Here is an 11,354-nt window from a genome sequence, read left to right on the forward strand (position 1 = left end):
CAGAAAGAGAATATTGAATTTAAATGTACAGTCTAAAGCAGGAATGAATGGAGTGATATTAAGAACAATGATCGAATGTTCACCTGGGATAACAACACTGCATACCAGTACTTTTAGTTCGGTCAGGAAACCATTCTACACGTGTAAACTCCTTGCAGCAGTCAGCATGTTCCCCCATTTTTTCCATTGGAATTTCCCACAGAATGCGGCCGTGTGGCCTAATGGATAAGGCGTCTGACTTCGGTACTTGAATCGAAGTCATCAGAAGATTGCAGGTTCGAGTCCTGTCACGGTCGTTTTGCCAGATTGGTGATTTTGATTCCATTCTGTCTCTCACTCTCTGCAACATGGTTGTCTCAGTTCCGCGTGGGGATTAATCGAAGTATCACACCTCAGTGGAAAATGTAATGCCACCTCATTGTTATACGCATCACATAATATTATACGTCTAGTCTGTGAGGTATTTCTGCAAACACTTTTATAAACAATTCACTGGAGCTTCTCAGATGTTCGGGTGGAGCTGCTGCTGGGACGGTAAGTTTATTTCACATTCAGCTCTGTCTCCGAGCACACCTTTTCGGCGAGAATTCCCCACCCAGTACCGACGGTACATTCTCCTGTCTCCAACCCTCCACCTATTCTTGGACTCAGCGCACTGTTTCTCTGCCTGCTCTGGATATCTTTATCACTAATTGCCGGCGGGTTATCTCCGCCTCAACATCAGGAATACTCACTTCAAATCGAACCTTACCCAGTGTGAATGCACTTTCCCTCCAATCTGCCAACATCAGTGTCAAAGTTACAATCGATCCCACTGTCAAAATGGTTGCTGTTGTAGATTGGCGGTCTGACCTCTGCGTTGGTGAGGGCAGGTGGTAATAGATGGTAATAGGACCTAGTTGAGTCATTACCTGTCCAGGTAAACACATTAGAAAGTTGATACCAACTCACTGGAGACGAGTAAACCCGAACGTTGAAGTTAGGACCTCTGTGCACGTGGATGTTGTCTGCTCATAGCGTGTTGAATCATAGAGTGCAATCAGCTAAATCTCTTTGCTGTGCTGCCCACTCAATCCGAGCAGGAACCAGGCCCGATCTGTTCTCAGGAGTGCTCAGCGCGAAATCCGCCAGTTTGCCTCGAGAGGGCAGTATTTCCGCTAGCTTCTCCTTTTCCTCCATGTCACAGGAAGCTACGGTTTTGTCGGTCACTTGACCGATGGAAATTTACACTGGGGTATAGGAGTCATTATCGAACGTGCTGTGGTTCTGACGATACCGGAGATATAATGAAAAAAGAAAAACAAAAGGGAGGAAGAGTTTAGTAATCGGTAGGAAGTGAAGGTCGGGAGCTGCGTTCGCCGAAGGTTCTGTTGCCGTGCTCTGTCACTCCCGGATTCTAAACTAGTTTTATTCTACCTGCTGCCATGTTCTCTGATGAGCGCCAATTCTATAGTGTCAAGATGGAAAACACTGCGACTGCCTCCGGGAAGAACTTAGATATTATGTTTATCAATTAATGGAATAATTTACAGAAACGGACATTTCTTTACACTGATGGATGAACTGATGCTTGAACTTGGTCTTCGTTACCCCGTAAATAAAAGTGTTTGTGCAGCAACTTAATGTCAGCAACATCTCTCCGGAGTTGTTCTGTGCGTTAGATGTGGGAATCCCGGGATATCTCCAGCGTTCCTGATATACACATCTGCTCCGGGGTGGGGAGCAGGTGGTCGCAGTGATCTGGTGACTGGCACTCTGGTGGCATGGAAGAACAGAGAGATGAAGAGGACTGCGGTGGTGATGGAAGATGAAATAGTCAGAGGAACAGAGGCTAGATTCTGTCGACTCGACAGTGACACCTGGACGGCATGTTTCTCCGAGGCGTCAGGGTCAGGGAAGTCTCTGATCGCTCCACGGCATTCTCACGGGGGAGTGTGAGCAACCAGAAGCCGAGATACATCTGACCACCGATAACATACACGGGGAAATAAGCAGACACTGTAGAGAGATTTTATGGAGCTAGACAGAAAGCAGACAGACAGGACATTCAAGGTAGATATATCTAGACCACTGCCTGTGCACTCTCCAGTGAAGGTAAGGATAGGATGATCTGACAGGTGCATGTGTGGCTGAAGAACTGGTGTAGGAGGGAGGGATGCATTATCGGGATCTTTATTTTTAGGGAGACATCTGTGGAGGCCGGGTTATTTGATATACAAAAGGCAGAAATTGATAGATACTTGATTAATCGGGGCATGAAGGGTTACGAGGAGACAAGATTGGGCTGAGAGAGATCGGAGCAGACTCGATGATCCAACTGGCTTAGAGCTTTTTTCGTATATGTTACGGTCTTATTGTCTAAAACAGAGCTAGACCGGAAGGGTCAGTTGGGAGACAACCCGACAGGACGCGTCTGATCGCAGAGTGTGAGCAGAGGATGGAAACCGGAGGGATTCGGCGAAAGGTATTTGCCGGGGAGGGAGTTGAGAGATGATTGCAGAACGCAGCAGAAATTGGACAAGGGGCATGGATAGCGAGGGTGGCACTTCACATTGGTTTAGAGCGGAACAAGTTTCAGGCTTGAGCGCGGCACGGGCTCATTTGTTCTCTCATGTAGCTGCATCCTCTAGTTAAAGTGGAGACGGGTGCATACTTAAATGATGGAGGAGCTGTGGACGATGGGGTCCGGCATAGGAGAGGAGCTGAGACATGGGAGGATTAACCATGGTCATGCAGATTGCCAGCGCTAATTTTAGGGGCCGTTCGGCCTCCTGTGCTTTGCTCTGCTGCGAGTACCGGAACAACCACAGGGTCGTTCCATTGCAGTTCGCAGGCAGCCTGTGTGCTCCGCGTCCCTCACTATGTTAACGAGATGGGTGGACAGTCAATCTCCCAGAACTGCTACTCCTTCCTGAACTCTCAGTGATCAACCCTCCGACGCTCCACCCATTCCTCAGGGGGCCACTGCGCAGGATCGGAAAGGCTACAGAAAGTTGCAGTCTCAGCTATATTGATGTCGGACATTGTCCTCTCCAGCTCCAAAGGCATCTTCGACAGGCGACGATCAGAGATAGGGCATCGATCACTAAGTATCCCCATCACCCAGGACACTCCCTCTTCTCATTGCTACCGTCAAGAGGGAGTTAATGGTGCCTGAGCACCCACATTCAACATTTCAGATACAGATTCTTACCCTCCGCCATCAAATTTCTGAATAGAAAATGAGTCCATATGTACGCCGACATAATTTACCTCCCTTTATGAACTATGTATACCTTGAAAAATACGTAATTAATATATATATATCTCAATGTAATTTATTCTTTTATAACTTTGTATTTTCTGTCTTAGTGCCATAAGACAACAAATGTCTAGATATGCGCCAGTGATATTAAACCTGATTCTGACATCCCCACCGTCAAAACACACGGCGCTCCCTCCCTGGACCCTCGGTCATTATACTCTCCGAATTCATCCACATACCCCGCCCCCCCATCACTTCCACAGTCACGCCCAGCCACAGCTCCCTTCTCAGATCTGTTACTGATTACGTCTCCGAGCCCCTCGTCCACCCCAATCCTTTCTCTCTAAACAATTATCACCCCCTCCGACAGCAACATCACCTCCAACGGTATCCACACCACGCCCCTCATCGAATGTCCCCTCTCCACACGCTGATTCTTAATATCACTGTTCTCTGATCCTCACACCTCCCATTCCAGATGTCACTGTCTCTCTGCAAGATACCGTTATGGGCTTGGTGCTTCGCCCCGAGTAGATTGACAGCCGTGCGAAAGGATGGAGGTGGTTAAGAGGGGGAATGTTGTGGGTATGGCGTTTGCCCAGCATTACCCCACGGACAGGTTATCCTCCTGCGCTCTGACTGTCCGAGCCACCAACTCAGACCTATCTAATCTCACGGCATGTGATACCAATATGGTGGGAGAGACCAGTTGGGCTGTAGGCCCACGTTAGTAATGTGACTGCTCGCATTTTCCCTGACGGTGTACCGCTCCGGTTCCACACGACCCTCCCCGCACCCCAGGCGGCGTCACTATCAGCTGACAGTTTTCCACAGAGTGGCTCAGTGTTGGAAGGGAAGAGGGGTGAGCTGTTAGTGTGGGTGTGTCAGCATGCTGTTTTCACTGCCCTAGGAGCCGGTTATTCCCGGTGGGGCTGAATGTACCTTCCCAATGAACTGTCGGATTTGACAGCAGCGAGCGTTTGACAAGAGATGCAGACCAAGTTAATGCAAACAGCGTTGGCTTTATTGATTCATGCAGTTAATTTGGGAAATGGTTATACCACCGCGGGACAGATGTCAGAAAGGCAGTGTGGTCAGTAGTGAGCTCCGAGAAGGAGCTGCCACATGCCGTGGAAAAAGAAATATTAGAGCCCCTGCTACCATCAGAGTACACGAGAGTGTTTACAGTTACATCAACACAGGAAGTGGATCATATCAAACATCCGCCGGCTGTTCTGCCCAGTATTTACTCAGCTCTGGTGCCGAAAACCCGCGCTGTCCGACAAAAGTGGCCCGTGTCTCTTGACTTTCCGCCGTGCACTCGCATAAGAGACACAGACATCCACTCAACCTCAAACGTCAGTCTGGGATTCCTCGCGGTTTTGGACTTGTTCACTATCGTACTGTTACGCCAGGAATGAAAGAGATCCTAGGAAACGTCCAATCTGTCTGGTAATCGTGACAAATCAAACCAGGCCGACAAGGTAATATCATTGCTGGGCCACATCGCATTACAAAGGTCAGATAGTCCTGTGTCAGCAGAAGGACCACAGTTGCCAAAGTCCCAGAACTGGGCTCCCAATACAGCCACTCTGCGGCCCCTGTGAGATTAGGTGATGATCCCACACGGGTTGGTCAAGGGTATTCGATGTCTGGCATTACCCCACGGGTGAACAGGCCAGTGCTGAGATTACTGAGTGGCGGTGTTGGGAGTGAATTAACAGTGGAGAACGTGTGGAAAGTAGCGTTTAACAGGAAGCAAGCGAAGGATCCAAAGCGTCCTCGTTGGCCTCACGGAGCCGGGCAATCGAATCCGCCAGTGGAAACGAACCATATCTCCTGACTGAAAGATATAACAGAGAGTTGAGGGGAATGTTCCTGAGTGTGTAAGAGCAGTCCCTTTACTGAAAGTATTGTTCTCTTCATCATAAAACCGGTCCCCTCCAAAGAATATAAAACAGCGGCGTCACAGAAGCAACGGGTGACTTATTGCTAGAATTTTCTAATCTAGAAACTCCCGTGTCTGCAGTCTGACTTCCTACGCCCAATGGATTCTTTGTTTCCGCCCTCCCAAGCAAAATCACATCCCTTCAATATTGTAGTGACCACAGGTGTACACAATACTGCAGGTGAAGTGTAAACAACATGATGAACAGTGGTAAGGTGACCTCCCAACTCTGGGTGCCAATGATTTTACAGCTGTAGGGCAACAGGTCAGACATCTTCACCATCTCTCTGTCTGTGTTTCCAATCCCACCGATCCACCTATATTTATCCAGAGGGATCCATTGTATGTCACCTTTCAGCTATCTTACAATTTGGGACCGTGTCAGACCTCTTGTTTACCTGTTCAAAACACCTGATCAAATTTATGGAACGTGATTTTCCTTCTACAAAGACACCCTGGCTATGCCTAATCACTCCAACCTTTCCAAATAGAGGTGGATCCTGTATCCCAAAACCCGCTTCGGTAACTACTTCGCCTCATGAACTGGAGGGAAATCTTGCAGACAGGTTTGATAGAGGTTGCGGGGAACGGAAACATAATTCGGGAGGGGAATGGGATATGTCAGAGGAAAAAAACAGTGGTGTATTGGGACATTGTGAGGAAGGAGAGGTGGTGAACCTACAAACAGTAGGTTGGATTGTACTGTGCCTATTTTAATGCGAGAAGTGTGGGAACAAGGGAGCTGTATTTCGAGAGCAGCTCAGTACATGGAACTATGGAGTTATGACAATAACTGAGGTTTTGTTGTTACAAGGGCAGGAATCGCTTCTGGATGTTTCATTGCTTCTCTGTTTCAAACGGGACTGGGGGAAAAGTGCAGGAGTCGGATAATCTCACAGCAGTACAAATGTAGGAGTCGTGATCGGATCATTCAGTGAGTCAATGTGAATGGAGGCAGAATCCGGAAGAGTAGATATGCTATTAGAAGCATAAAGTAGACGGACCAGTTAAATAGCCAAATAATGACCGAGGAACAATTCAGGAGATTGATTTTGGAAATATGTAAGCATAAAGACATTTATTATTGTGACATTAACTTCCCTTATATTGACTGGAACCTCCTTAGAGAAAAAGGTTTAGATTGGCAGAATCTGTTCGAGGAACACATAAGTGTGTTTCGACTCATTAGTGGCAGTACATCTGAAGGAAACACCATATTAGACCAATGAACCAGGTCACCTGCCATATTTCCCGATGCGATACTGCCAGACCTCCTATCACAGACAGTGACCACAACTCCTATTCTTTACCCTGGCATTGAATGAGGATAGGAAGAGACGGTATTATAAATCAGTTGATTGGTGGGAGAGCGAATTACGATGCTATTAGTCAGGAAGTTGGAAACGTAAATTGGGAAGAGATATACACAGGGTAATGCACAACTGAACTGTGGATTTTTTTTTAAGGAAGAGCTAGCATGTTCTCCTGGATAGGTTTGTCCCATTGAGGCAGGGTCGGCGATGGTAGAGTAAAGGAGTCATGGTTGACTAGAGAGAGTCCAGAGAGAGGAAGAAGCAGACTTAAGATGTAGGAAGCAGGGATCAGAGAGGTTTCAAATGAACTACAAGTTAGCCAGGCAGGAGCTTAGAAACCCAAAGGCCATTTACACCTATGTGAAGATCAGACGGATGACTGCATAGGTCCGATCAGGAATAACAGAGGAAATATGCGCCTGAGGTCGGCCCAGATAGTGAAGGTCCATAATGTATATTTTCTTTCAGTGTTCACAATTGAGAGGAAATTTTTCAAATGTGAGCATGATGTAGAAGAGGCTGAGGGGATTCCTATTGCCGGAGGGGATGTATCCCAGTTTTCTACAGGAAGGGACGGAAGTTTCTGCTGCGTCTTTGGTAATGACCTTTCTGTGTCATCTGGCTATTGCAATAGTATCAGAGGATTGGACGTTGCCAGCTTTTATTCCTTTGACCAAGGAAAGAAACAGGGAAAACGCTGGGAATTACAGACCAGTAGGCCCAATGTACGTATGGTCAAACTATTGGAGGATATATTTCGACAGTATCTCTGGACAGTTGAAGAACGACAGTCTGATCATGGCTGTGAGAGGGGCAGGGCATGTCTCAAGAATGGAATCAAATTCTTAATTATTAGACAAAGCACACTGATGAAGATTTTAGGAAAACTTTCTCAGCTATGGGTGGCAGACAAATGTGGCTACTATAGATAGAACTAGCTTACCCACAGAAAACAGAGTGTGGTAACAGGTGGAGTGTATTTCTCTTGGAGGTCGGTGACCAGTGGTGTTCCTGAGAAATCTGTTCGGGAAGCGGGTGATTAGCTGTTCCATTTCCAGATGACATTTCGGGATAGTGTGGGTTGTGATGTAGGTTACAACAGGGCAATGAGGAATGCAAAGTTGGGCTGAGAATTGGCAAACTCTGAGCTCAATGTGGAAAAGTGTGAAGTGATACACTTTGCAAAGTCGAATTTGAATGCAAAATGCAGGGTTCATGACAGGTTCATTATCAGTGTGCAAGAATAGAGTCATCTTTAGTTTCACGCTCATAGACTCATCAAAGTTGACACGCAAGTTGAATAGGTTGTTATGAAACTGTATGAGATGTTGGCCTCAGTCGTCAAGGGGTTGAGTTCAAAGCCACGAGTAATGTTGCCACTCATTTAAACTTGGGATATTGTGCTCAATTCTGGTTGCCTCATTACAGGAAGTATGTAACAACTTTCGAAGCTGAAAAACGGAGATTTACCAGTATGCTGCCTAGACTATAGGGATATATCACATGAGGATAGGTTTAGCGAGCTATGGCTTTTCCTTTTAGAGCTAAGTGGGTGAAAGGCGACTGCATAGGGTTGTACAAGATAAGCGGCATAGGTCATGTGGATGGCCAAAGACATTTTTCCCAGTGTGGAAATAACTACCAAGAGATATAATTTTAAAGTATTTAGACGGAGGTATAGGGGCTGCCTGGCGTGTGTATTTACACATACAGGTGGGTGTGTGGAACGCGGTGTCTGGAGTCCGGTAAGAGACATATCTATCAGGTACATTTAAGAAACTCTTAGACACATGGATAATAGAAAAAAAAAAGACGGCTCTGTAGGAATGAAGGTCTTGAGTCGGCAACAATCAAGGATAAAGGGCGAGCATAGAGGTCTAGTGTTCTATATTTTCTGTTCCTGACGGACCGTCAGCGGGTGAACACACCTGATACCGCAGCGTCTCTGATTCATTAACTGACCCAATCACAGTCACAACATTCCCCTCTACTTACCCATGCAGCAAACTACTGAACGCCACTCGCTCCCTAATCGTGGATGTGGAAAAAACAAATAAAGAATTAGAGACCGCACATCAACCATTTAACTGTGACCAACTCTTCCCTTATCACTGCCACCCGATGCCCGAACCCTTCCAAAGATGCTCAGCGGCAGCGCTGGGATACCAGCCCACCTTCCCTCTGGGCACACTGACCCCTGAGGAGTCAACATCAAGTTCAACAACCCCACCAATTTCCATCCCTCTATTGATGCCGGAACCGGAGAGTTCTCTGGAACACTGACCGAGCATCTCTGTGAAATCTCCTTTCACACCGTTTCACCCCTCGGAGGAGCAGTGTGATAAGCGAGCCTTCTATCTGACAGCGCCAGAGCGTTCCCACCATTCCATAGGGACGTACACCCATCCGATACTGCAGCGGCTCTGGTTCATTTACCGCCCCGCTCGCACTCAGAACATTCCACATCCATTTATACTCTTTTACCTAAAGCTACAGACTGTTTCAAGGATAAGATGAAGGTATAAAATTAGTGAGAGACGGTAGATGTAGTTTTGAAGAATGAGCTGGAAAATCATGGAACATTGAACAGCCTGGTCAGTGTAGCTGGAGAGAGGACGTTTCCTATGGGGGATTGGGGATTGGAGCAGAGTGCGTAGCCTAAGAGAGGATGAAGAATTCCTTTCGCTAGAACACAGAAGATAGAATAGTACAGAACAGTGCAGGCCCTTCGGCCGCAATGTTGTTGTCGATTCTTAAACCCTGCCTCCCATATAACCCCCCAGCTTAATAGAACATGCTGTAGTACAGCACAGCACATGAGGATCAGAAGATGCTGAATTTGAAGAATTCATTGCCATGGATGTGGAGGCCATGTTTGTGATTTTATTTAAGGTGGAGTTTGATGGGCTTTTGATTCGTAAAGGTAACAAAGTACAGAGATTAAAACAGGAGAAATGAGGCGAGCGGGATAACAAATTAGGGAAGATAACATGTTGGAGAGTCTCGATGGGCCGAATGGTTCAATACTTCTCCCACATCTCATGATCTTATCGAAAACTAATTATAAATCATCCGTGTACCGCTACCTACTGATGAGATTTTTGAATCATTATTGAGGGTGAAACTTTGGAGTATCTTGTGATAAAACAGTCTCAGGCCAGCAGTGTTTTGTACAGGGGAGATCTTGACTGAGAATTCTGTCCGGAAAATTTAAAAAGCTTAAGAATTTATTGCAGGGTTCTGTAATCAAACCGCGTTCGGGCATTCACTTTTAGATTCGACCACCGCTGTTCAAACGGTCTCTTCCCTATGGAAGAGCAGCGTGAGGAGAGGGACATCACCCCCGGAGAGTTTCCACCCCTCTGTCGGCGTGAGCGCCCTAATGATAAATTCCCTCTGATTTGTTTTTCGCCTCGTTCACTGAGACAATGTTCCACATGCATTTACTCGCCAATTCCGAACCTTTGTCCGTTAATTGTTTTTTTGGCGCCAGAATCTGAAGAAGCCTCAGTCGTGTGCAGCGAGGTGAACCCAGAGACGTGGTTCACTGCTCACTCAGCAGGACGTACACAATGCCGCCTCGCACAACACGGAGATTCATGGTGCCTTCATGCGAGGTGCTGTCTTTAGATGGGACTGTGATAATGGTCTGAATCTAACATTACATAATGTAATTTTGCAGGAAGGCGGGACAACGATGCGGGCTACCTGTGTCTGGGCGTACAAAACGGGACACTGCATGGTGGCTTTGCTTTACACATTCCGTTGACTCGGAAGACCAGCAATTACATTCAGATTTTTTTCTCGGGAAGAGAGGCTGGTGGCTAACCTGGGTGAAATTTTGTGTTTCATTTTCCGGTGCTGTATCTACATGGGGTTTAAGACGTTTGCTATTGGTGACGTGGTGGGAGTGATGGATTCACCCTCGGAGTAAGTGTTCCTTACACCACGGGAGTGTTGTTGTCGTCTATGGAGACATTCTGCTGTCATTGGATTTCGGGAAACTGTGGGTTCGGATGAGGAAGCTCTGCGCATGATATGTTGGCTCCGGAAACATGGTGACACCTGCGGGCTGTCCCCAGCACATTCTCGAAAAGTGTCGAATAGGCTGCCGGGTAATCTTCCTTCTAGAAAACACTTGTGGGAGAAGATCCTCAGCCATTTGGTCACTGATCACACAAAAGAGCAAATAAACCTGTCGCTTTATGACCTACCCCAAGCAGGAATACACAAAGAAGTTGGAATTGTTGACATGGACATTCTGCTCAGTGAGTGTCCGGTTGAAATCACCTGCGTTGGTAAAGAGAAACCCATGGATATACCTGGCGAACACATCCATCATTGGGAAACGAGTGACGAACAGCTGAAAGATGCAAACACCGTAAAATGGGAACAGGGAATTTCCGATTCACCAGCCCCCCCCCCCACCCCCCCTCTCTCGACCCTGTTCTTCCATTCAATCAGGTGTCAGTTCATATCTGAGATCATTTTGCAGTTCCACTCGCCGCCCAGCTTCCGGACCCGCAATGCTTTCCCCTGCAGTCTCTACACCTCCTGTCCCTTTCATATCCAGCGACATAAACAATTGGTTGGAAACACACCCACCATGGCTAACTGTTCAGATTCACATACATTGATGTATCATAAACTTCCTCGCCTTCTTTCAGACCAGCCTGTCGTTTCCTCAAAGAATACCTACACATTTGTTAGGCATGATTTCCCGTTAAATTCAGCATGCTCTGCTAGTCCTTTTGTACCGTGTGCATTTAATTACCCCCAAAACTGTTCCTTCATAATCGACACCAACAGCGTCTTGAAGTGCTGAATCCATACCCTCCTGGAAAACAAC

The 11,354-nt window shown here is 46.9% G+C and overlaps 1 long non-coding RNA gene and 1 other non-coding gene across 2 annotated transcripts; one reads left to right on the forward strand and one right to left on the reverse strand.

Moving 5' to 3' along the window:
* Positions 1-207: 207 nt before the first annotated feature.
* On the forward strand, positions 208-296 carry trnar-ucg (transfer RNA arginine (anticodon UCG)). The gene is given in 2 exon segments: positions 208-244; positions 261-296. It is a non-coding gene; the product is annotated as a tRNA-Arg (tRNA).
* A 3,950-nt stretch (positions 297-4,246) lies between these two features.
* LOC140723856 (uncharacterized) lies at positions 4,247-10,838 on the reverse strand. Its single transcript, XR_012097986.1, has 3 exons — positions 10,720-10,838; positions 8,501-8,533; positions 4,247-5,087 (listed from the first exon to the last, which is right to left on the reverse strand). It is a non-coding gene; the product is annotated as an uncharacterized lncRNA (long non-coding RNA).
* Positions 10,839-11,354: the final 516 nt, after the last annotated feature.

The sequence above is a fragment of the Hemitrygon akajei genome, unplaced genomic scaffold (assembly GCF_048418815.1).
Source record: "Hemitrygon akajei unplaced genomic scaffold, sHemAka1.3 Scf000141, whole genome shotgun sequence".
Taxonomy (NCBI): domain Eukaryota; kingdom Metazoa; phylum Chordata; class Chondrichthyes; order Myliobatiformes; family Dasyatidae; genus Hemitrygon; species Hemitrygon akajei.